The sequence below is a fragment of the Elephantulus edwardii genome, unplaced genomic scaffold (genome assembly GCF_000299155.1).
Source record: "Elephantulus edwardii isolate Elephantulus edwardi_28Jun2011 unplaced genomic scaffold, EleEdw1.0 scaffold00172, whole genome shotgun sequence".
Lineage (NCBI taxonomy): Eukaryota > Metazoa > Chordata > Mammalia > Macroscelidea > Macroscelididae > Elephantulus > Elephantulus edwardii.
Window position 1 is genome coordinate 6,345,917 of NW_006399922.1, and position 26,493 is coordinate 6,372,409.

General features: G+C 37.7%; 1 pseudogene; it reads right to left on the reverse strand.

The window, feature by feature from the left end:
• Positions 1 to 14,861: 14,861 nt before the first annotated feature.
• On the reverse strand, positions 14,862 to 15,348 carry LOC102858544 (annotated as a pseudogene).
• Positions 15,349 to 26,493: the final 11,145 nt, after the last annotated feature.

The window sequence follows — 26,493 nt, forward strand, 5'->3', positions numbered from 1 at the left end:
TCTGCATTTCCCTTCCTTCTTTATATTATGGAGGATTTTGCCATTATGAAGAAAGCAAAGTTCCTTAATTCTCTTTTTTTATGATATTCTGTGATATTTTCCGTGGTATTTCTACTCAATATTATTTCATGATATCATATGAATACACTATAATTGATTCAACCAGTCCACTCCTGATGGATTCCTTATTTGATCTCAATCTTTTCATCTTACACAGGGTTTATCAAACCCAATCCATTACTTTTGAGTTAACTCAGACTTAGTGACCCTCTATTGTATTTCTTTTAAATAAAATTTTATTGATCTGTATATAGTAATTTATATACCTCATGTTTTGTACATATACTTTGTGTTTTGTACAATGATTCACATATATTTAATATATTTAATTACCATTTTTCTATGCCTATTATCACCCTATCTTTTAAAACTCTGATTGATGTTTTCCCATTACTTCATCCCTTTACCCACTAACCATTATTATTCCAGTGATTTACCCCCTTTTCCTTTTTTTCAGCTGCCACTCTATTTGATAGCAAGCCATCACACAACACGTTGTGCTACTAGAGCTCCTTGCCCTATTGAACAACCTTGCATAATTGCTGATGAACAAGTGTAAGGAGTCGTTTAGAATAAATTCCTAGTAACAGAATTGCTGACTCCAAAGGTATGTAAATTTTAAAATGTAAATTATCCCCATAGAGACTTTATCACTTTAGCATGAGTGTGGCAAAATAATATTTATGTGGAGCTAAGAAAGATTTTACTCCCTTTCTTTGGCTGTGTGATTTCACAGCCTCTTTTGACAGTTGGAAAAATCTGTAAGATTTCTATAAGTGTAGTATGCCTAAGGGAGTTTTATAGCTCTTAGAGGAGAAAATAGGTCTTTTCATTTTGCTTTTTTCATGTAGCATAATTTCTGCATGACCATGTTTCCATTCCTCCTTCCTTCTCTCTTAACCTGAATTCCTTGTCACACCACTCTCACTCCTGGCTGCACAAACCAACCACACGAGCACAAACATACAAAGGTCCTCTGTTCCAGAGAAGGCTCGGGTTGAGCATACATGGTAGAGCTCTGGTCACATACTCCTCCTCTGGGCTTTGTACCTTTGTCTTCAGTCCTCTGCTCTGTGATTCTTGAACAGTTATGAAATAGCTTGAATGAGAGGGGCTTCATGCTACACTTTGAACACATTCCACACCTTCCTGCCTCTCAAGTCATGCTTGGGTACATGGCTCCCAACTTCAGTAGAATGCCTCTTTCCAGACCTGAGGACTCTTCCTGCACTCTTCATATCTCTGGTCGCATCTGCAACCTTTATCTGTCTGGTGTGGCTCTGCTTTCTATTGCCTTCTTGGCATGAGTAGATGGCAGGATTCCTGCCTGTGTTATCTTTGTAACCTCATGTCCCAGCACAGTGCCTGATGTATAATGAATGTGTGTGGCATGAAGAGATAAGTGAATGAGCAGCAAGGCAAGACTTTTCCTCCTACAGGTGCAGGCCTTCAAGAAGACAATAAACTCCTAAAACACCAGCAAAACTCCAGTGTTCAGGAAAAGAAGAAACTTATTGGCAATGCAATTAGTAGGCTGAAGAAAGCACAAAGATAAAAGTTACTCTGGATTCAGTGGCCACAGAAGACAACGTTTCCCAGTCTTTCAGATCTTTTGAAAGTTTTATCATGAGGTCTCTGAAAAATCTTACTTCATAAGATCTTAGATGATAAGAAGAAAATAAAAATGGAACAGTTTCTAGGGGCACACCTACACAAAGGTTTTGTTTTATATTTTTCTCACTTTAATTTCTTTAATTTTTATTGGCATTGTCTTCCAATTTCCTCCACTGACCCCTCATATTTTGAAGAAAAATGAGGGAATACATTTGAAGAATCTCTGATTTCAGCTCTTGGTTAATAGCTAAGAAACTAGGCAGCACAGGCATTTGCAAGAGTGACTGAGGATAAACAAGCTTTAGCAGGCTTTCTGTCACCAGGGAGATGGTGCATGTAAGTTTACTGAAAACACAACTACTATAGATTGAAAAATTTCCCAAGAGGCCCACCGTCAACATCTATAGGCTCAACACCAAGAGGTCACCATATGTCTTAGTATTCTGTTATGAGGAGCTTGCAAGCACAGGGTTTGAGGTCTGAAGGACATAAATGTTCACTCCTGGCCTGCTGTCTTTTTTTTTTTTTTTACTTTATTTTGTTGAGATTATAATAAAATTTAATCTAGGCCTTGGGTTTCCAATCGTTCATTGTTTTACATTTTCCCCCCTGCCCTCCTTCCTCGCCTGCCAGCACTTTTTTCTTTGGGAAAAAAGTTCTTTCATTGTTATACAGTCCCTCTCTCCCTTCCCCCATCCCCACCCCTTCACTATGCAGCTCTCATTCTGGACTTCCATCATGCTAACAATACCTAATTATATATTCCTTTTATACAGTTCTCTCCTTCATCTGTTTCAATGCCGTGTAGATTATTTATCCCCTCTTCTCTCAGTTTCACCCTAGCGCCCATGCCAGCCCTCTTTTATAACAGTGGCATTATGCTGTGTTTGTCTTATTTTTTTTTTTGTATTTGTCTTTTTGTGATTGAGATATTTCACTCAGTGCAATGTCCTCCAGGGTCATCCATTTTGTATAATGATTAATGAGTTCCTTGTATTTCAATGCAGCATAGTATGCCATTATGTGAATATACCAGAGCTTCTCTATCCATTCGTTTGTTCATGGGAGCTTGGGTTGTTTCCAATTCTTTGCCATTGTGAACAAAGTGGCAATAAACATGGGTGAGCATATATCTACTTGGGTGGCAGTTAAGGTAGTGGAATTGCTGGGTCAAATGGTATTTCTATTTGCAACCTTTTGAGAAAGCGCCATACTGCCTTTCATAGTGGTGGCCCCATTTTACACTCCCACCAACAGTAAATAAGGGTTCCAGTTTCTCCACAACCTCAATAGCATTTGTTGTTTGCTGTTCTGTTGAATTTTGCTATTCTTACTGGGATGAGATGATATCTCATAGTTGTTTTGATTTGCGTCTCTCTTAGAGCTAGGGATTTTGAACATTTCTTCATGTGCATTTGTTCACCAGCTGAACAAACTTCTTTGGAGAAGTGTCTGTCATATCCTGTGCCCATTTTGCCATTGTGTAGCTTACCTTTATCTTCTTGTGCTGTTCTAGTGCTTTATAAATTATAGACATAAGTCTCTTATCTGACACATAATTATCAAATATTTTTTTCCCAGTCTGTGGCTTCCCTTTTTAGGCTGTTGGAGAAGTTTATGGATGTGTATAAAGATTTGATTCTTAGAAGGTCCCATTCAAAAAAAAAAAAAAAGAAGGTCCCATTCATCTATTTTATCCTCTCCTGGTTGTAGGTTTTCAGGTTGTAGGTTTCATGTTCATGTTGTGGATTAGGGCTTCTAGGGTTTTACAAACTTTTCTCTAATGAAGTTTATAGTCCTTGATTTTAGTCCTAGGTCCTTGATCCACTTTGAGTTGGTTTTTGTTATGGAGTGAGGTGTGGGTTTTAACTTGAGTTTTCTTCAGATGGTTTTCCAACTTTGCTAAAAACATTTGTTACAAAGGGCTGTCATTTTCCCCACTTAACAGATTTCATCTCCTTGTCAAAAATCAGTTGACCATAGGTAGATGGGCTGATTTCTGGGTTCTTGGTTATATTCCATTGATCTATGTGTCTGTCATTGTACCAGTACCACCCTGTCTTGACCAGTGTAGCTGGATTTGTAATCAGGGAGTGAGATGCCTCCTGCCTTGTTTCTCTCTTTAAGGAGTGCTTTGTTTACTTGGGGCCTCTTTCCATTCCAAATGAAATTAGAGATTGCCTTTTCCATCTCATTGAAGAATGGAATTGGTGTTTGTATTGAGATTATTGAACATGTAGATTGCCTTTGGTAGGACTGTCATTTTCACAACATTTAGCCTTCCTATTCATGAGCAAGATATATTCTTACATTTCTCCAGGCCTCTTTTTGTTTCTTGTAGTAATGTTCATAAATTTTCTGTGAATAGAACCATTGTGCTTCTGGTTATATTTACTCCAAAGTATTTAATCTTTTGATTAGCTGTTGTGAAGGATATTGTTTTTCTTAGCTCCAGTTCTATATTCTGTTTGTCACTGTAGAGAAATCCAATTGATTTTTGTATGTTGATCTGCCAGTTTGCTGAATTGGTCAACTATGTCTAGTAGTTTTCTTTCTGAGTCTTTAGGGTTTTCTAAGTATGCTATCATATTATCTGCATATAGAGATATTTTTACCTTCTCTTTACCAATTTGGATACCTTTTATTCCCTTCTCTTGTCTTATTGCAATTGCTAAGACTTCCAATACAATATTGAATAGGAGAGGTCATAGTGGGCATCCTTGCCTAGTTCCTGTTCTCAAGGGGAATACCTTTAATCTCTATCAATCCGTTGAGAACAATGTTGGCTCTCAGGTTTGCATAATTACTTTTTTACTATGTTGAAGAAATTCCCCTCTAATCCTATTTTGTTGAGTGTTTTAATCAGGAAAGGGTGTTGGATTTTTTTCAAAGGCCTTTTCTGCATCAATTTATAGGATCATATGGTTCTTGTTCTTTGCTTTGTTAATGGGATGGATTACATTGATTGTTTTTCTTATGTTGAACCATTCTTGCATACCTGTTATGAATCCCACTTGGTCATGATGAATTATATTTTTTTATGTATTGTTGGATTCTATTGGCCAGAATTTTATTCAGGATTTTTGTATCTATGTTTATGAGAGATACTGGCCTTCAGTTTTCTGTTTTGGTGTTGTCTTTACCTGGCTTTGCTATCAAAGATATTTTTGCTTCATAGAATGATTCTGGGAGAATTCCATCTATTTTTCTTTTCTGAAATAGTTAATGTAGAATTGGTGACAGTTCTTCTCTGAATATTTGATAAAATTCACTTGTAAAACCATCTGGTCCAGGGCTCTTTTTTTTTAGCTGGAATTAGTTTTATTACCTTTTTAATTTCTTCTTTTGTAATGGGTCCGCTCAGGTTTTCAATTTCAGTGTGTGCCAATTTAGGTAAGTTGTGAATTTCTAAGTATCTGTCCAGGTCCTCCAGGTTTTCATATTTGTTTGAGTATACTTTTAAATAATATTCCATTGTTAGCCTTTATATTTTAGTTTAATCTTTTATTTGTATTATTCATGTCTTTTCCTTTGTTAGTTTTCCTACTGGTTTGTTGATTTTATTAACTTTTTCAAAGAACCAACTTCTAATTTTGTGTATGGTTTCAATTGATTTTCTGTTTTCTAGTTAATTTATTTCTGCCCTAGTTTTTTAATTTCAGTTATTTTAGACAGTGTTGGGGTTTTTTGCTGCTCTTTTTCAATTTGTTGGAGATGTTGGGTTAGAGAGTCAATGGTCATTTTTCTCTACCTTTTGATGTGTTTGCTTATTGCTATAAATTGACCTCTGATTGGCTGTTTCCCAGAGGTTTTGGTAAGTGGTGTTTTCATTGTCATTTTTTTCAAGAAACATTTTAATTTCATTTTTTTTTCTTCTAATACCTAATTACGTTCAAGCAAAGTGTTGTTCAACTTCCAAATGTGTGATTATTTTCTACTTTATCCTCTTGTTATTAATGTCTAATTTTGTAGCCTTGTGGACTAAGAACATACTTTGTATTATTTCTATGTTTTTTTTTAAATTTATTGATTCTTGCTTTGTGACCTAAAACGTGATATCTTCTGGGGAATATTCCATGCACACTGGAGAAAAAAGTATACTGTGTTTTTTGGGGTGCATTAACCTATAAATATCTATGAGATTGATTTGATTTATTGTGTAGTTCTATTTGTGAGTACCTTTACTGAGTTTCTTTCTGGTTTGTCTATCTTTTCTTGAGAGTGGTATTACTGAAGTCTCCAACTACTACGGTAGTGTTGTCTATTTCCTTTTTCAGTTTTGTTCATATTTGTTTTATATATTTTGCAGGTATTTCATTTGATGCATAGATATTTATTATTGTTATATCTTCTTGTTCTATTGACCCCTTAATCATTATGTAGTGAGCTTCCTTGTCCTTTTTGATGGTTTTTGCATTGAAATTTATTTTATAGGAGATTAATATTGCCACTCCTGATTTTTTCTGGTTGTCATTTGGTTGGTATATTTTTTCCCCACCTTTTTATTTTTAGTCTTTCTTTATCTTTACTTTTCAGGTATATTCATTATAGACAGCAACTGATGGATATTTCCCCCCAGCCTGCTACTCTTTTTCTCTTCAGTGATCCATTTAAACCATTTACATTCAGTGTGATTATTGAGAGGCAATGTTTTATTGCTATCATTTTGTTGACTTCTTTTTGGTGTTGTTGTTTGTTGCTTTGGTTCATCTTGTTTTCTGTGGCACCTCTGTAAGAAGGATATCTCTCAGTATTTCCTGTAATGCTGGTCTTATTTTTACAAACTCCCTTAGGTACTGTTTTTCTGGGACTATCTTAATCTCTCCTTCATATTTGATGAACATTTTTGCTGGGTACAGATTGTTAACAGCTTTCGTTTGCTTGGCTCCACAGTGAACACTCTTGACACCAGCAGACAGGAAATTAAAAGACATATCATGGTGGGGAAATCTGCTGTTAGGGACCACTCCAGAGCACTGCAGAACAATGGTGTAACGCTGAAAACTAAGGTGCCCTGGATACAGGCCATGGTCTTTGCAATCACTTGCTATGCATCAGAGAGCTGGACAATGACTAAGATGGATAGAAGGAGTATTGATGCATTTGAGCTGCTGTGCTGGAGAAGACTGCTGAATATACCATGGACTGCTAAGAAAATGAAGTTCATCCTGGAGAGGGTTAAACTGGGCTGCTATTTGGAGGCAATGATTCTGAAACTTTTTCTGACATACTTTGGACATGTTGCAAGGAGGGACCAGTCCTTGGAGAGGGATGTCATGCTTTGGAGGATGGAGGGACAATGTAGGAGAGGAAAACCCTCTATTAGGTGGATTGATTCAGTGACTGGAGTCATGATGGTGTTGTATTGGAGACAGGGAGACCGTCATGGACAGAGCAGGGTTTAGGACTGTTGCACATAGGGTCACTTTAAGTTGCAGGGGACTTGAAGGCACATCATAACAACAACAACAACAACAACAACAACAGTATTCTTGGTTGATAGTTATGTTCTTTGAGAGTTCAATATATGTCATTCCACTATCTTCTTGCTCGCATGGTTTCTGCTGAGATATTGGCACTTAATCTTATTTACTCTCTTGTATAGGTTGCTCTTTGTTTCTCCCTAACTGCTTTCAGGATTCTCTCCTTATCTTTGGTTCTGGCAAATTTGATATGATATAACATGGTGTTTTTCTTTTGGGGTTTATTCTATGTGGTATTCTCTCAGCTTCTTGAATATATATTCTCTCATTCTTCATTATGCCTGGGAAGTTTTCCTCTAGTAATTCTTCCATAACTTTTTCAGTGTCTTTACTTGCTTCTTCCTGTTCTGGGATTCCAATGATGTGCATGTTATTTCTCTTGATGGTATCCCACATTATTCTTAGGTTTTCTTTTTCCCCCTTCCTTTTTCTTTCTTCTTTTTGTTCTAGCAGATCAGTGGTGATAATTCTTATAGTGGTTCTGTGTTCCATCTCTTCAACCCTGTTCTTATGACCCTTGATCATGTTGACAGCATTTGAAATATTGGTCCTCATATTTTGGATTGTGGTTTCCTGTTTTGTTTTTTTATTCCCCCTGAGCCTTTAATGCTTTGTTTATTTTATCTTCATTGTTTTTTTAAGCTCCTCCTTGTTTTTACTTGCAGTGTCCTTTAATTCTTCAAGTTTATCTTTCACCCATTGAAAATATTCAATCATTGTTCTTTTACATTCTGTGTCATAAGGTTTCATTGGCTATTCTAGCTTCAGGAAACCCATTGATACTGTGTCACTTTTTTGGGTGACATCTTGCTTTGGGCTTGCATAGGTGGTGCAGTACCCTGCTTCCTATACGACATTGCTGTGATAGAGTTTTTCATGTCTGAGGCAATAGCAGGTTCTTGATCTGAAGTTACCCCTGTGGAAGAGGGTGGGGAAACGACCCTGTCTGGGTTTCTCTCAAGTTTATAGACAAAAGGCTTGTGTAAACAGCCTCCTGTCTCAGGCAACTGCCACAGCTAAGGTGCTCTGGGCTAAAAGCAGTTGATGGACTGGAGGTGAGGAGACATAAGGCAGAGCATGGAAACATGATTGGAAAATCAGGAAGCCTTGATTTTTCCTTCAAGAACAAACTCCAATTGTCTCACTCCCCTCTGATTGAGCTTAAGGGGTCCCACAAGATCCAGCCAATAAGCAGTGACCTTCTCACTCCTCCTCCCCCCCAGTTACCTCACTCCTGTTCCAACATTGCTCTGGTGTGTGTTGGGAACATTGTTCAGGGTGCACACCAGTGGCACCTAGAATGGATTTCCAGGCATGGGCCACTACAATAGGACTTGATTTTCAGGCTCACACTCAGATTACAGCTTTCCTGCATGTTGCTCCCAGGCGCATTACTGGATTCAGCAAGAAGCTCCCTGGTGCATGCCTGGTGTCAGCATGCAGCTCCCTGCATCAGTGGGAAGCTGCCCTGTGCATGCCTGGTGACAGGAGGCAGCTCCCTGGCATGTGCCTGACATTAGTGGGCAGCTCCCTGGTGTGCAGCTGGCATTAGGAAGCAGCTCCCTGGCACACACCTGGCATCACTGGGAAGCTCCCAGGCATGGTCCTGGTGTCAGCGGGCATCTCCCTGGCATGCACCTGGCAACAGCCATGAGCCAACCATCAGTGGGCAGCTCCCTGGCATGTCTGTCATCTGGAAGCATATCCCTGGCACAAGTATGGCATCAGCAGGCAGCTCTCCAAAGCACACCTGGCATCAAGAAGCAGCTCCCCAGTACATGCCTGGCATCACCAGGCAATTCCCAGGCAAGGGCCTCATGTCAGCGGGCAGCTCCCTGGCACATGTCTGGTGTCAGTAGGCAGCTTCTTGGCCATGGGCCTGGCTTCAGAAGGTAGTTTTCCAGCACACCTGTCATCTGGAAGCAACTCCCTGGCACAAGCATGGCATCAGTGGACAACTCTTCAGTGCAGGCCTGGTGTCAGAGGGCAGCTTTCCACCACATGCCTAGTGTCTGGAAGCAGCTCCTTGGTGCACACCTGGCATCCGGAGGCAGTGCCCCAGCACAGGTCTGCAATCAACTACTGCTTTCTGCAAGTTTAAAATAATTTGACATAATTTTTAAAAAGTGTCAAGAATCCTTCTCATCTTCTTCAGTACAATCTTGTCATTTCTCATTGGGAGATGGTCTTCAGCTACCCTTCCCTAGAATCTAGGCTTTAGTTACTAGTTTGTAAGCACAGAATGTGGTACAAATGATACTTGACCTAGCCTCAGAAGGAGCCTGCAGTTTCCATTGAAATTTCTTGGAATTCAATTTTTTGTTAACATTTTAATGACAAAAAAAAGCTGTCTCAACATTTTTATGTGTATAATTCATGAATATTGATTATATTCTTAAGTTGTATGATTGTTTTTTGCTATTAATTTCAAAATGTTTCTACCACCATTGACAAACTCAATATCCTAGGAGTCACCTACTTTCCTGAGTTGAGGCCCTGTTGTTCGTCAAAAAGATCAGTTGTAAAAACCTGAAAAACAATGTATATGAATTTTGTAAGTAAACCAGAATAAAATAAAAATTTTATTGCTGTTTTTGTTATGTGCCACCAAGGTGCCTACATAGCTATCCTATGTACAATAGCCCTACACCCTGCTCTGTTTTATGCCAATCTCATTGTCTCTGACAAACCTACCTCCAACCTCCCAAGTATGGTGTTCCTCTCCAAGGACTGGTCCCTCCTTGCAATATGTCAGATGAAGTATGTCAGATAAAGCTTCAGAATCCTTGCCTCCAAGGAGCAGCCTGGTTTCACCCTCTCCATGACAAACCTGTTTGTTTCCTTAGCAGCCCATGGTATATTCAATACTCTTCTCCAACACCACAGCTCAAAGACATCAATTCTCATTCTGTCATCCCTACTCATTGTCCAGCTCTCTGATGCATAGCAAGTGATTGCAAAGACCATGGTCTGTATCAGGTGCACCTTATTCTCCAGACCGACATCGTCGCTCTTTATTACTTTGGAGAAGTCTCTGATAGCAGACTTCCCCATTGCAATTCATCTTTTAATTTCCTGGCTATTAAAAAAAAAAGAGTTCTAGTTTGTTATTCTGTCTATATCCCTGACCTATAAGTATGTAAGACAAGGTTACATGAAATATTTCTTGTCTTTAATCTTGATGTTTGGCATGCTTCATTACAATAATAATAATAGGTGCAAGCCTAAGAGCAAATGTCCTAAAAAAGCTTCATTTCTGTAGAGTCAGAACCAACTCATAAACCATCCCCCAGTGGGTTTTGGGAGGTTAAAAATTGCATTGGAGGAGAGTGTCCTTCTTTCAACACAACTGCTTACAGACTATGCCATGATGGAAAAATTATAAATTATTTAAACTGTGAAGGAGGGAGCTGTGGTGGATTACTGGTAAAAAGTTGTGCTGCCAACCCAATGAAGTATGATTCAAATCTACTAGCTGTCTCATGGGAGAAAGGTGAACAATCTCCTCCTATGTGATTTATTGCCTCTGAAACTTCTCCAGAAGATCAGTAATGAGTTGGATTTAGTTCAATGGTATATCACAGCAACAACAAACCATGGAGGAGACAACTCAGTGCATCAAGTGATCAATATTTTGACTAAAATCAGAAATACTCTTCACTACTTGTACTGATTTTTAAAAATTTAAAAAAAAATTTTTTATTAGTGTGTGTGTGTGTGTGTGTGTGTGCACCGTCAAATCAGATTTGACTGGTACAGGAGGAGATTGTTCCTCCTTTTCCAGCAAAGCATCTGGTGGATTTGAACCGCACACCTCTGGGATTGCAGTGCAGCATCTTGCCACTAGGCCACCAGAGCTCGCCTGATTTTTTTTTTAAGACTCCCCAATGACACCAGTCTGGAGACTAAGGTATGTGTGATCCAGGCCATAGTCTTTACAGTTGCCTTCTATGTGTCAGAGAGCTCGACAATGACTAGGGATGACAGAAAGTGAATTTATGCCTTTGAGCTGTGGTGCTGGAGAAGAGTGTTGAATATACCATGGCCTGCCAGGGGAACAAACAGGTTCATTCTGGAGAGGATGAAACCAGGCTTCTCCTTGGAGGCAAGAATTCTGAGGTTTCATTTGACATAATTTGGGCATACTGCAAGGAGGGACCAATCCTTGAAGAGGGACATCATGCTTGGATGGGTGGAGGTACAGAGAAAGAGAGAAAGACCATCAGTGAAATGGATTGATTTAGTGACTGGGGCAACAAAGGTAAGTGTGACAGAGACAATAAAGTTGGCACAGGATAAAGCAGGTTTCAGGACTATTGTACATAGGGTCACTATGAGTCGCAAGTGACTCGATGGAACATAACAACGAAAACTGCAAATTTATTACTTTATGTGTAAATTGTGAAGGAACTAACAAAACATTATTGCTCAAAACAACATAATCTTTTCATGTGATAAAAGAAGAAAATGGGAATTAAAATATTCTAAATAGGAAATCAATTAAAATTAGTTATTTCAAATTATGGTTTTATTTAGACAAAAAAGTAGAAAAATGCTCAATTAAGCATTTCTCAACATTATTAAAAATAACCAGGTATACTAAAAATGAAATTTCTCTTAAAAGTAGAATAGATAATGACCTTTTTTCTTTTTTCATTCAAGGGATTAAGGCTTGGATGGTAATATGTTTTGGAATAGATTTCGGTTGGATTTTTTTTAAATTTTATGCTGATTTATTGACAAAGTTTGGATATATTGTTTTTCACAAAAGATCCTTCCCATTTCCTTAACAATCACCATCCATCAGGCTATGCAATCCTCCCCATACCCCACCTGTCCTCACTCATCTGCTTCCATCCTCCCCCACCCCTTGGATCCTCATTCTACAAGAATGTTTTTATAAAGTATTTGTTTTTGTGGGACTGAGTTAATCCACTCAGCATAATGCTCTCCAGTTCCTCCCAAGTTAGGCAGTAATTTAGAGAATCATTGTTCCTGTGTGTTGTTATGTATGTATGTTATGAATGTTCCACAACTTCTCAATTAATTTGTTTGTGGTTGGACATTGGGCTGTTTCTTTTGTTCTTGTGATGGTGAATAATGCTGCTATGAACACTGGTGTACAAGTCTCGATTTGAGCCTCAATTCTCATTTTCTTTGGGTAGGTATATTCCAAGCAATAGAATAGCTGGGTCATATGGAATTTCTATGTTTAGCTATTTGAGGAAACACCAAACTACCTTCCAGAGTGGTTGTACTATTTAACAATCCCACAAACAATGTATAAGAGTTCCTACCTGTACATCCTTTCCAACATTTATTACTTTCTGTCTGGTTAAAATTTGCCACTGCTACTCGGTTGAGATGGTATCTCATTGTGATTTTGATTTGCATCTCTCTTATTGCTAATGATTTTGAGCATTTCGTTATGTGTCTGTTTGCCATTTGAATATCCCCCAATGTAAAATTCTTTCTATATCTTTAGCCCATCTTGTAATTGGGTTACCAATCTTATTTTTGTGTGTGTGTGTGTGTATTCTGTAAATTTTTGTTATGAGACTCTTGTCTTATATAATTTTGCCAAAGGTTTGTTCCCAATCATTTTCTTTTCACCCTGTTGGAAAAGTTTTGATGCTTACAGTGATTTAATCCTTAGAAGGTCCCATTCATCATTTTTAACCTCTTCAGATTGTACATTTCTGTCTGTATTTGGCATTCTCTTCATACTGTAGACTAGGTCTTCTAAGCTTGATCCCAATTTCTACCTTAGAGACTTGATGGTTCTGAGCTTTACTCCCAGGTCTCTGATCCACCTTGAAGTGATTTTTTGTGTATAGTGTAAGATGTAAGATGTGGATCTGTTTCAGTTTTCTGTATGTAGCAGTCCAGTTTTGCCAGCACCATTTGTTGAAGAAGTTGTCATTTCCCTAAATCAGTTGTTCATAGATAGCTGGGTCTATTTCTGGGCTCTCAATTCTGTTCCACTGGTCTGTGTGCCTGTCATTGTACCAGTACAATGCTGTTTTGGTTACTATCACTATATAGTATGTGTTGAGGTCAGGCAGTACTATGCCTCTCACTTCATTTTTGTTTCTCAGAAGGTTTTGCTTATGCGGGGTCTCTTTCCTCTCCAAATAAACTTGAAAATTTTTTTTATCTCTTTGAAAAATGAATTTTGTATCTGTATTGAGATTGCATTGAATATGTAGATTCTTTTTGGTAAGATTTTCATTTTCACAATATTGAATCTTCATATCGATGAACAGGGCACATGTTCCCATTTCTTTAGGTCTTTTATTGTGTCTTATAGAAATGTTCTATCGTTTTCTTTGTATAGGTTTTTTTTTTTAAATTATCATTTCTAGTTAGGTTCACTCCCAAGTATCTTTATTTGTGGTTGGCTATTGTAAATGGTATTGCTTTCTTGATTTTCTTCTCTGAATGCTCTTTGTACAGGAATCCCTCTGATTTTTGGATATTGATTTTATATCCTGCCACTCTACTAAATTGGCCTACTAGCTCTAACAGTTTTTTTTTATTTGTTGTTGTTATTGAATCTTTGGTGTACTATCATCTACATATAGAAACAGTTTAACTGTCTCTTTGCTGATCTGGATGCCTTTTCTTTCCTTCTCTTGACGTATTTCACTAGCAAGCACTTCTAATACAATTTTGAATAGAAGTGGTGACAGTGGGCATCCTTTTCTGGTCCCTGTTCACAAGGAAAACGCTTTTAATCTTTCTCGATTGAGAATGATATTGGCCCTTGGTTTTGCATATATATACCTTTCACTATGTGGAGGAAATTTCCTTCTAATAATTTTGCTTAGTGTCTTAATCTGAAAGGGCTGTTGGATTTTATCAAATGCCTTTTCTGCATCAATTGCTAAGATCATATGGTTCTTCTTATTTGCTTTATTAATATGGTGAATTACATTGATTGTTTTTCTTATGTTGAACCTTCTTTGCATACCTGTTATGAATCCCACTTCGTCATGGTGAATATGCTTTTGGATTATATTGGCTAGGGTTTTACTAAGGATTTTTGCATCTATATTTATGAGATATATTGGTCTGTAGTTTTCTTTCTTGGTAATATCTTTGTCTGGTTTTGGTATTAGGGTTATACTTGCTTCATAGAATTACTTTGGGATTGTTCTTTCTTTGTCAGTTTCTTGGAAACAATTTAAATAGAGTTGGTGATAGATCCTCTCTGAATGTTTGGTAGAATTCAGCTGTGAAGCCATGTGGTCTAGGTCTTTTCTAATGGGAAATATTTTTATGACCTTTTCAATTTCTTCTTTTGTGATGAGTCTATTCAAGTGTTCTATATCTGACCCTGTAATAAATCTGGGTAGGGTATGAGTTTCAAGGAATTTGTCCATTTCCTCAAGATTTTAAAATTTATCAGAGTATACCTTTTCATAGTATTTGGATATTATCAATTAAATTTCATCTTATTTTCTTGTGATTTCACCTGTGTAATTTCTTTTTTTTTAGTGTTGTCTAATTTTTATTTCAGTCATAAATTTGTCTGCAATCCTGCTAACCTTGTAGAGAAATAAAGCATGGAACCCAAAGAACTGTAACAAGAGCACAAAGATTAAAAGGTACTGCAAGCACTCTGGGGGTCGCAGGGTGATTTCTGGAGCTATAGAAGGAATGATGTGGTGATTAAGAGAAAACATGGAATACAGATCATAATTAGAGTTGTCCACAGTCAGCAATGGTGATCTTCTTGCTGGTCTTGCCATTCCTGGACCCGAAGTGCTCCATGGCTTCCACAATGTTCATGCCTTCTTTCACCTTGCCAAAGACTACATGCTTGCCATCCAACCATTCAGTCTTAGCAGTACAGATAATAAACTGGGAACCGTTTGTATTGGGTCCAGCATTTGCCATGTACAGGATGCCGGGACCTGTGTGCTTCAGGATGAAGTTCTCATCATCAAACTTCTCCCCATAGATGGACTTGCCACTAGTACCATTATGGCACGTGAAGTCTCCACCCTGGCACAGGAATGATTCTGTGAAAGCAGGAACCGTTGTAACCAAATCATTTCTCCCCAGTACTCTGAGCACGGAAATTTTCTGCTGTCTTTGGGACTTTATCTGCAAACAGCTAGAAGGAAACACGACCTAAAGGTTCACCATCAGCTGTGATGTCAAAGTACACGACGGGATTGACCATGGCTGGGGCAAACGTAACAAACAACTATACTGCTGAGGCTACGGCATCTGCAAAGTATCATTTCTTAATCAAGTTATCTGTGTCTTCTCTTTCTTTTTTCTTTTTTTTTTTTTTGTAAGTTTGCCAGTGGTTTGTTGATTTTATTGACTGTTTCAAAAAAACCAGCTCCTTCTCTTTATAGATGGTTTCAGTTGTTTTTCTATTTTCTATTTCATTGATTTCAGCTCTTATCCTGATAATTTCATTTCTTCTAGGGCCTGTAGGATTAGATTGTTGTTCTTTTTCTATTGGATGAAAATGTTGAGTTAGACAATTGATTTTTCTTCTTTCTTCCTTTTTTATGTGTGTGCCTATTGCTAAGAACTGCCCCCTGAGTATGTTGTGTTTTCATTTTCATTTGTTTCAAGGAACTTTTAAATTTCATTCAGATCCATCCTGGAGAGGGTTAAACCAGGTTACTCCTTGGAGGCAAGGATTCTGGGGCTTCGTCTGACATACTTTGGACATGTTGTGAGGAGAGACAAGTCCTTAGAGAGGGACATCATGCTTGGTAGGGTGGAGGGACAGCACAGGAGGGGAAGACCCTCTATGAGGTGGATTGATTCAGTGACTGGGGTAATCCGGATGGGTGTGTCAGAGGCAATGCAATTGACACAGGATAGAGCAGGGTTTAGGGCTGTTGTACATAGGGTCGCTATGAGTCGCAAATGACTCGACAGCACATAACAACAACAACAACAACCCAATCATACTCTAGCAGACAGTTGTTTAGCTTCCATATGGATGGTTTTGTAAGTTTGACCATCCTGTGATTGATTTCTAGCTTTATGGCATTGTGATCTGAGAAGATACTTTATTTCAGTGTTTTTGAATTTGTTGAGGCTTACTTTATGTCCTAATATCTGATCAGTTCTGGAGAATGTACCATGTGCACTTGAACAAACAGTGAGTGAATTGAGTTTTATTTGGGTGCAGTTCCCTGAATAAGTCTACAAAGTTGAGTTGACTGATTGTAGAGTTAAGGTCTGCATCTTTGTTGAGTTTCCTTAGTGTGACTTATCCTTTGGTGATGGTGGTGTTTTAAAATCACCTACCACTATTGTGATGTTGTCTAAATCCTTAATTCTGTTAATCATTGTTTTATGTATTTTGAAGGTCTACCATTTGGTTCATAAATGTTTACCAAGGTTATATCTGACCTATTGTGCCTTTAATCAGTATGTGATGCCCTTCCTTATCTTTGATGTTGATTTTCATTCTGAAATATATTTTATCAGAGATTAATATTGTCACTCCTGCATTTTTGAGATTGTCATATGCTTGGCATATTTTTTTTCCAGCCTTTGATTTTGAGTCTGTCTTCTTTTTTTTAAGTTGTGTCTCTTGTAGGCAACACATTGTTGGGCTTTGTTTTTATTTTTTATCCATTCTGATTCTCTTTTGCTCTTAATTGATGCATTTAGTCCATTCACATTAAGTGTGATTATTGTCAGGCTAGGTTTTACTCTTTCTACTTTGCCATAGTTCTTTTTCTGTTGTTTCTGATTACTATGGTCAATGCACTTTCCTTTGGTGTCTCCGTGTGAAGGATTTCACTTAAAATTTCTTGTCATTTTGTTCTTGTTTTCAGAAATTCCTTCTTTTTTACAAAGGACCGAATTTATTCTTTATATTTGATGGAAAAGCTTTGCTGGGTATAGGATTTTTGGCTGGAAATTGTTTTCTTTCAACTTTCTGTATATGCCATCTCATTGTTTTCTAGGTTGTATGATTTCCACTGAGAAATCAAAATTTAATCTAATTGTTTTCCCATTGTAGGTGATTCTTTGTTTTTCTCATGCTGCTTGTGGTATTCTATCCTTATTTTTTAATTTGGAGAATTTGACTATGATATGTGATGATGGTTTTCTTTTTGAGTCTATTTGGTCTTTGCTGTGTTTCTGGAATGTGTATTTCCCCATTTTTCAAAATACTTGAAAAATTTTCTTCTAGTACTTCTTCCACAATTTTATCAGTGATTTTCTTGTCACTCCTCTGTTCTGGAATTCCAATCATATGTATGTTATTTCGTTTGATGTCATCCCACATAATTCTTATGTTTCCTTCATTTTCTTTATGTCTTTCTCTGATTTTTCTTCTAGTATGCTTTCAGTGAGGCTCTTGTCTTCTGACTCACTAACTCTCTGTTCCTTCTCTTTAGTTTTACTTTTTTTGGTGCTACTAGCATGTTGGACATTTCTTCCACGTCAGTCTTTGTATTCTGGATTTCATTTTTATGCTTTTCCATTATTTCTAGTACTGTGGTTCTAGTATTTTTTCTGTCTTATGGTGATTTTTTATGTTCTTGTACCTCTTTATGTATATTATCAATTCTTTCTTTCAACTTTTACATTTACTTCCCTAGCTGTTCAAGTTGCTCCTCATCAATAGATCTCTTCTAGACATTTGTATCTGGGATATTTACTTTCTTAATTGTTTCTTCTATCTTTTGCATTTTCTTTCAAACCTGTTCAAATTGCTCCTCATCAACATTCCCCTCCCCCCCACACACACACCCTGGACTGTTGTCTCTGGGGTATTTCCTTTCTTAATTCCTTCTTCCATCATTTTCATCTTCTTCTGTAGCTGTTCAAATAACTCTACATCAACATCTTTCTTCTGGTTCTTTCTATCTGGAATATTCATTTGGTATGCTTTTTTAGTAAAAGGGTTGTTTTTTATCATGGTAACTGAGGCAGACTACTGTTTTATTGACATTATGTGAATCTTTTCTTAGTAGATATTAGGTCATTATAACTATATAGTGACCAATAGTATGGCAATGTTTTGTAAAGGATTTATATATTTGTGTTCCCTTCTTGGCCCGAGGTCCCACAGGGCTAACAGCCAAGTAGCAGTGATCCCCCAAGAGTACCTGAATGGGAAACCAATAAACCTTGGTATTCCCCTTTCAGAACTGGCTTCTCTGCCTTACTTGAAGTACCCCAGGTGTCCTGCTCCCTTTCACGTTTAAGGATCCTCCATGGTCTAGCAAAACAGCAATGTTTCCCCCAAAGTACCTGAATGGAACCCAACAAGACTTGGTTTTCCCCTTCCAGACTGGCTTCTCTGCCCTACTTGCCCTGCTCCAGTTCTCCTTCTCTTCTGCTTGATTTTAACAGGAGCTTGCTGACAGCATGGCTGGTAATATGCTTTATAATTTTTACTATTTGTCATATTCACCAAAACCACATAGCCATCCTCCAATGTCTCTATGGATAATTCAGAAGTAAATATAATACAGTCAAATCTGATAGAAAAACTAAGGAAAAAAATGGAGTATGACTGCTCAACTTAACAAAGAATACTTAACAAAATATCAGCAATGACACTGGAATTTTCCAACCAAAGTTAAAGGTAATAAATAAAGGTTGTAAATGCCTGTTACCCTTTCTTTAAACTAGGTACAGGTTTTGTAAAATAGCCTTATGATGTTAAGTACTGTGATAATACATAGCATTATTTTCATAGACTTACTTTCCAATTCCTCTTAAATATGATTTCAAAGTATTTCAACAATATCAGTTTAAAGACCAAGGAACACTTGATATAAGACATGCCATTTTAAATTGCTTCCTATGCATCTGAAAGTTAAATGATAAATAAGAAAGTCCAAAGAAGAACTTTTAAAAAAAATAATTTTAATGAACATTTACAGAGAATTTGGATTTCCATTCATTCATTGCTGCACTTCTCTACCCGCCTAGCCCTCTCCCCCCAACCCCCCAGTCTCTCCTCTGTTTCAAAAGTAAAAGAAAGACTCCCTCCCTGGTACACGATCCCCCCACACCCCTCCCACTGCTCCAAGTACATTCAACTATGCAGTCTTAATTGTGGACTCTTGTGATAACCATAATACCCTATCATACATCACTTCTAAATTATTCATTCCCTCATGTGTTTCAGTGCAGTATAAACAATTTATCCAGTTTTTCTCAGTCTTACCCCCACCCTGATATCAGTCCCATTTTACAGCAGCGGCAGCACCATGCAATATTTGTCCTTTTGCGACTGAGATATTTCACTCAGCATAATGTCCTCCAGGCTCACCCATTTTGAACAATATTGAACGAGTTCCTTGTTTTTCAATGCAGCATAGTATTCCATTGTGTGAATATACCACAGCTTCACTACACATTCATTTGTTGATGGGCACCTAGGTTGTTTCCAACTCCTTGCTATTGTGAACAGAGCTGCGATAAACATGGGTGTGCATATATTGACTTGGATGCCATTTATGGTCTCTTTAGCGTATATTCCCAGTAGTGGAATTGCTGGGTCAAATGGTATCTCTACTTGCAACTTTTTGAGAAAGCGCCACATCGCTTTCCACAGTAGTTGCACCATTTTACACTCCCACCAACAGTGAATAAGGGTTCCAGTCTCTCCACAACCTCGCCAGCATTTGTTGCTTACTATTCTGTTAAATTTTGCTAGTCTTACTGGGGTGAGATGATATCTCATGGTTGTCTTGATTTGCATCTCTCTCAGAGCTAGGGATTTTGAACATTTCTTCATGTGCTTGTTGGCCATCTGAATGTCTTCCCTGGTGAAGTGTCTGTTCATATCCTCTGCTCATTTTTCTATTGAATTATTTACCTTTATCTTGTTGTGGTGCTCAAGTATTTTAAAAATTTTAGATAGAAGTCCCTTATCTGACATGTCATTGCCAAACACTTTTCCCCAGTCTGTGGCTTCCCTTTTTACCCTGTTGGAGAAGGTTTTGGATGTGCATAGGGATTTGATTCTTAGAAGGTCCCATTTATCTATTTTATCTTCTCCTGGTTGTAGATTTTTCAGGATACTTGGAAGACTGTTTATGTTCTGGACTAGGACTACTAGAATTCTTCCAAGCTTTTCTTTAATCAAGTTTATAGTCCTAGGTTTTAGTCCTAGATCCATGATCCACCTTGAGTTGGAGAAGAAGAACCTTTGAGTTGTGTTAGCAAAGAGTATTGGATATACTATGAATTTCCAAGAACACCAAACAATTCTGGCTGGGAGGAAAGTGCAAACAGGATGTTTCTTAGAGGCAAGGATGGTGAAACTTTATGTCACATACTTTAGGCATGTTGTAGGAGGGATCATTCCTTGGAAAAAGACACCATACGGGGAAAGTAAGTGAAAGAGAGGTATATCAACAAGATGGTTGACACAGTAACTGTAAAAATGGGCTCAGGCATGTTGGAGATTTTTAAGATGACATAGGATAGGGTTTCAGATATGCTGTTTTTAGGGTCCCTTTGAGTTGTAGTTGATGAGACAACACCTAACAATGACAACAATAACAAAGACTATTTTAGGGTCTAAAATGATGATAAATGTATAATAAATGATGCTGAGTATATCTGGCCCGCTTTATTAATTTCTAAAGTAAAGTCATTAGCACTTGAAGAAACTGTAAGTAAACAAGATGAGTAATTGCAAAATTAAGGTCCATATGACAACGAATAAAAAGGACTCAAATATTTGAAGGCAAGCAAAACAGAAGCACAGTAAAACTGTATTGATGAAATACTTTGCACTGAATTTTTTTTTACATTTGAAGTATGCAAGACTTTGAGAAGCATCCTCAGAGGTACTAATAAAACTGTTTCTGGCAAATTTTATTTTAATACTAATTCTCTTTCTTCCTCCTTTCCATCTTTATTCCCCGTTTTCCCCCATAAAGCATTCAGAAATTAATTTTATGTTCTGTTACAAGAAGATCAGATGAAATCTCATCTAACTCAAATTTTGGAGATAAATGATAAATAGGGATTTCAAAGAAGGAGCTGTTTAGATTAAATTTGCATCTAACTTCCAGGCTGCCCATGAGGGCCACCAAGAGCTGCTTAAAAGCATGTTCTTAAAGCACTGAAGTAAGACTTGGATATAATAAACCTTTCTGGAAGAAAGAGAAAACACATTATCTGTGAGATCTGTTGGTCAGTGAAGGTACATTTCTTTAACTTGGATGAGGAAGGAGACTTTTTAGCTCCAGGTTCCAAAGGAGAACACCAGGAGGTGCTGGTGCTCTTCTTTGGGAGGGTTGTGTTGTGCCTATAGATGTTAATTGAGTGGTTCTCCACCTCCTCCACACCCCCCCTCCCCCACCAGTTGTCAATGTAAAATGGAACAGCCAAGATGGGCTGATTCATTCATTCAAAGAAGAGTCTTTGCTTCCAGCTATAAAGAAAGCAGGATCTCTAGGCTTGGCTGTACTTCTGCTTCAGTTCTGATCTGGAGTTTATTTGTAGGTAATAGCAAAGATCTGGCTCATTGGATAACCATGTGAGGTAAGAATCAATTCAAGGGAAAGGGGGATGTTCATGGTATTCCAGAAACAGTATAATGAGACAGATATAAGACAGTACAGAGAAAGGGAGCCCCATGAAAGGGCTGTGCAGTCTCATAATGTGCCCTAAATCCTGCTCTATCCTGTGCCAATTTCACTGTCTCTGACACATCTACCCTCATTATCCCAGTCACTGAATTAATTCATCTCATAGAGTATCTTCCTCTCTGGCATGTTCACATATTTGATTTGTTTGGTGTTGTGCGTGTGTGTGTTTTTTTTTTAAATGTTCTTTCCTAGTTTGTCTTATTCATTGAGATCCCAGTCTCGAATTTGAATGCCCAGCACCAGTCAGGCCACACAAACTGTGGTGGGAACTCTTAGTATGAGGGAGGACATGGAATTTCTTTGTAGGAAGCAACTGCCTTTCTCTTCAGCTGATTTTCACTCTGGGATTGTGAGCCCAGCAGGGAGTTATTTCTGTAGTCAGGTATTATTAACTCTCATAGCAACCTTATGAACGCTTGCTCAATTCTGTATTACACTTGCTGTTTCTGACATGCTCCAGTTCATTTTTACAGTCACTGTGTCAATCTGTCTTGTTGGGGTTTTCTTCCTCTTTCTCTGATTCTCTACCTTTCTCAGCATGATATATTTTTTCAGGGACTAGTCCCTTTTTCTTCTTTGTTTTTAAATTTTCCCCTATATAATAATTTCTTTACATTATGCTTAATTAATATACATTGTGTTTTTTTATACAATTTTTCATTTACATTGTTTCATACAATCATTCATATACACTCTATTTTACAGTTTTTAATTGATTCACTTACAAAGTTTATATACATTGTATTTCACACTATTCTTCATTCACATTTTGTTTCATGCAATCATTCTCATGCATTATGTTTAATAAAATTAATCCTCATTGAACCTTGCCCATTATTACCCACTCTTTTCACCTGAATCTTTCCCATTTACTTCTTCCAATCCCTCTACCCACCAAACTGTGCAGCCCTGTGGTTTCACCCCTGCCTACCCTCACCTCACTATTCTTCCCTCCCCTGCCTTGAGTTCCTGTACTTGTTTTACTAGTGATCATTCTATTTTTACAATAATGGAAGAGGCTAAAGAGCATTAGGCTGAATGAACTAACATCGTCTCATAAGGATAAATACTGCATTATTGGGTCTGGTCCCTTTAAGCAACATGCCCAGAATATGTGAAATGAGGCTTTGGCATTTTTGCCTCTAAGGAACACTGCTATTGCACTTCCTTCAAACCAGACTTGTTCCTTCTTTTGACAGTCTGGTATATTCAGTATTCAATTCTTCTTCTGCTATGTTTATTCATTGTAAAACTTTCAAATGCATAAGAAGCAATTGAAAATACCATGATCAGAAACACCTTTGTCAATATATAAATGGGCGTCCTTATACTTTGAAGAGTTCTTTAATAGCAGATTATCCCAATGCAACATGTCTTTTGACTTCTTGACTGCTGCTACCATTGTCATTGATTACGGATTCAAGTAAAATGAAATCTTGTATAATTTGAATCTTTTCTCCATCTGTCATGATGTTGCCTGTTGGTCTAGTGGTGAGGCTTTTTGTTTTCTTGATGTTGAGATATAATCCATATTGAAGGTGCTTGTCTTTGATATTCTGTAGCAAGTTCTTGAAGTACCCTTTACTTTCTGCAACCAAGGTTGTATCATCTACACAAAATATTGTTAATGAGTTTTTCCACAATCAGCCAGATGTGGGTAGTTGTATTTTTCACTTTAGAAGGAGTCAAGGAAGAGAAGTCATCACTACAGATGTATCCAGAAGAGCTTTACCTGGAAGCGTAGGTTTATGTTTATTTGGGGTGGTTTGGAAGTAATGATAGGGTTCCCTAAGTCGTGTTCCCCCCTTCCTGTTTCTACTAGTTTGTTTACAAAATTCAAGTACATTGTTTTCAAGAATAAATTCTTTCCATTTCCCTCACCCCCTCATCAAATTGTACAACCCCATGAATAATAATCCCCCTTCTGCACATCCTCATCCTTCTGCTTCCAACCTCCTCCACCACTCTTGGATCTTTATACTCATTCTACAGTAATGGTTTTATACAATATTTATCCTTGTAGGACTCACTCAGCATAATTCCCTACCAAGTTAGGTAATAATTTACAAAATCATTATTCTTGCATGCTACGTATTACTCCATCATATGGATGTACAATAATTTCTCTATCCATTAGTTTGAGGTTGGATATTTGGGATGTTTCCATGTTCTTGTGATGGTGAATAATGCCGCTATGAAAATTGGTGTACAAATTTCAGTTTGTGCCTTGATTCTCATTTTCTGAGGGTATATTCCAAGTAGTGCAATTAGCTGGGTCCTGTGGAATGTCTATGTTAAGCTTTTTGGGTAAGCGCCAAACTGCCTTCCAGAATGGTTGTACCATTTTACAATCCCACCAACAATGTATAAGAGTTCCTTTATCACCACATCCTTTCCACCATTTATGACTTCCTGTCCTGTTAAACTTTGCCACTGTTGCTGGGGTGAGATGGTACCTCATTGTAGTTTTGATTTTAATCTTTCTTATTGCCAATTATTTGGACCACTTCTTCATGTGTCTGTTTGCCATTTGAATATCTTCCTCTGAAATTTTTTTCCTTGTCTGCCTATTTTGTAATTGGATAATCAGGGTTTTTTTTGCGTGTTTTTTTGTTTGCTTGTTTGTTTGTTTGAGTATTCTGTAAACTTTTGTTATAAGACTCTTGTCTGAGATTACAAAATGTTTGTTCCCAGTCTGTAGGATTTCTTTTCACCCTGTTGGAAAAAGTTTTTGATGCGCACATGGATTTAATTTTTAGAAGGTTCCATGAACCTATTTTTTTCTCTTCAGATTGTGCATTTCTGGTTGTATTTGACAGTCTCTTTATACTTTGGACTAGCGCTTCTAAGCTTGATCCCAGTTTGTGTCTTATGAACGTTATGGGTTTGGGCTTTACTCTCTGATCCACCTCGAGTTGATTTTTGTGTATAGCGTGAGATGTGGATCCTGTTTCAGCTTTCTGCAAGTGGAAGTCCAGTATTGCCAGCACCATTTGTTGAAGAGGTTGTCATTTTCCTATTTGATAGGTTTTATTTCCTTCTTGAATATCAGTGGACCATAGATAGTTAGGTCTATTTTTGGGTTCTCAATTCTGTTCCATTGGTCTATGTGCCTGTTGTTGTACCTATACCATGGTGTTTTGGTTACTACTGTTGCGTAGTAGGTTTGGAGGTCAGGGACTGCTGTGCACCTCATTTCATTTTTGTTTCTCAGAAGTATTTTGCTTATTGGGTCTCTTGCCTCTCCAAATAAATTTAATAATTTCCCTTTCAATTTCCTTGAAAAATGAATTTGGTTGGTATCTGGATTGGGATTGCATTGAATATGTAGATTGCTTTTGGTAGGATTGTAATTTTCACAATATTGAGTCTTCCTATTCCTTTTCAACCTGTATGCAGTACAGATTATCTGGGAGGCGGGGCTCAATGAGAGGAAATGTAGGGTCAAGATTGGTGGAAGGTCTATCAACAATCTGCGTTATGCAGATGACACAACCCTGCTTGCTGAAACTGAGGAGGACCTGAAGCGCTTGCTGCAGAGAGTCAAGGACTGCGGCCTCCAATACGGACTGAGGCTCAATGTCAAGAAGACAAAGATTCTCACCACTGGATCTATTGGAAGCATCAGGATGGATGGTGAAGAGATTGAGCTTGTTCTCAGCTTTAGTTTGCTGGGCTCCACAGTCAACACTCTTGGCACCAGTAGCCAGGAAATTGTGATGGAAAAGTCTGCTGTTAGGGACCTCTCCAAAGTACCAAAGAGCAATGGTGTCTCTCTGGAGACTAAGGTGAGTCTGTCTGATACAGGCCATGATCTTTGCTATCACTTGTTATGCATCAGAGAGTTGGACAATGAACAAGGAGGATAGGAGGAGAATTGATGCCTTTGAGCTATGGTACTGGAGAAGAATATTTAGAGTACCATGGACTGCAAGAAAACAAACAGATTCATCCTGGAAAGTGTTAACCTGGGTGGCTCCTTGGAAGCAAGGATTCTGAGACTCTGTCTAACATGCTTTGGACATGTCCTTGGAGAAGGACATCATGCTTGGGAGGGTGGAGGGAGAACGCAGGAGGGGAAGGCCCTCTATGTGGTGAACTGATTCAGTGACTGGGGTAATCAGGATGGGAGTGTCAGAGACAGTGCGATTGGCACAGGACAGAGCAGAGTTTAGAGCTGTTTTACACAGGGTCACTATGAGTTGCAAGCGACTCACCGACACATAACAACAACAACAACAACAACAACAACATCCATGAAAAGAGCACATTTTCCCATTTTTTAATGTCTTTTATTGTGTCTAGCAGAAATGCTCTGTAGTTTTCTTTGTATAATTCTTTTGTATCTCTAGTTAGGTTCATTACCAAGTATCTCGATTTGTGGTTGGCTATTGTATATGGTATTGGTTTATGAGTAATCTTTTTTCTTTAAAAAATATCTTATTTGTTCTCATATAATAATTCCTTTACATTACATTTAATTCATATACATTATGTTTTATACAGTACAAATTTACATAGTACATTTGTACATGTACATTCATGTACATCCTATTTTACATTTTTTTAACTTTTAAAAACATACTAGTTTATTTACAAAGCTCATGTGCATTGTTTTCCACACCTAAATCATCTTTTGGAGATATACCTTGAATTGATTTTTGCCGCAAGTACTGATTTTTCATGAAAAGCTAAAAATTTAGATTTTTATCAAGAATACT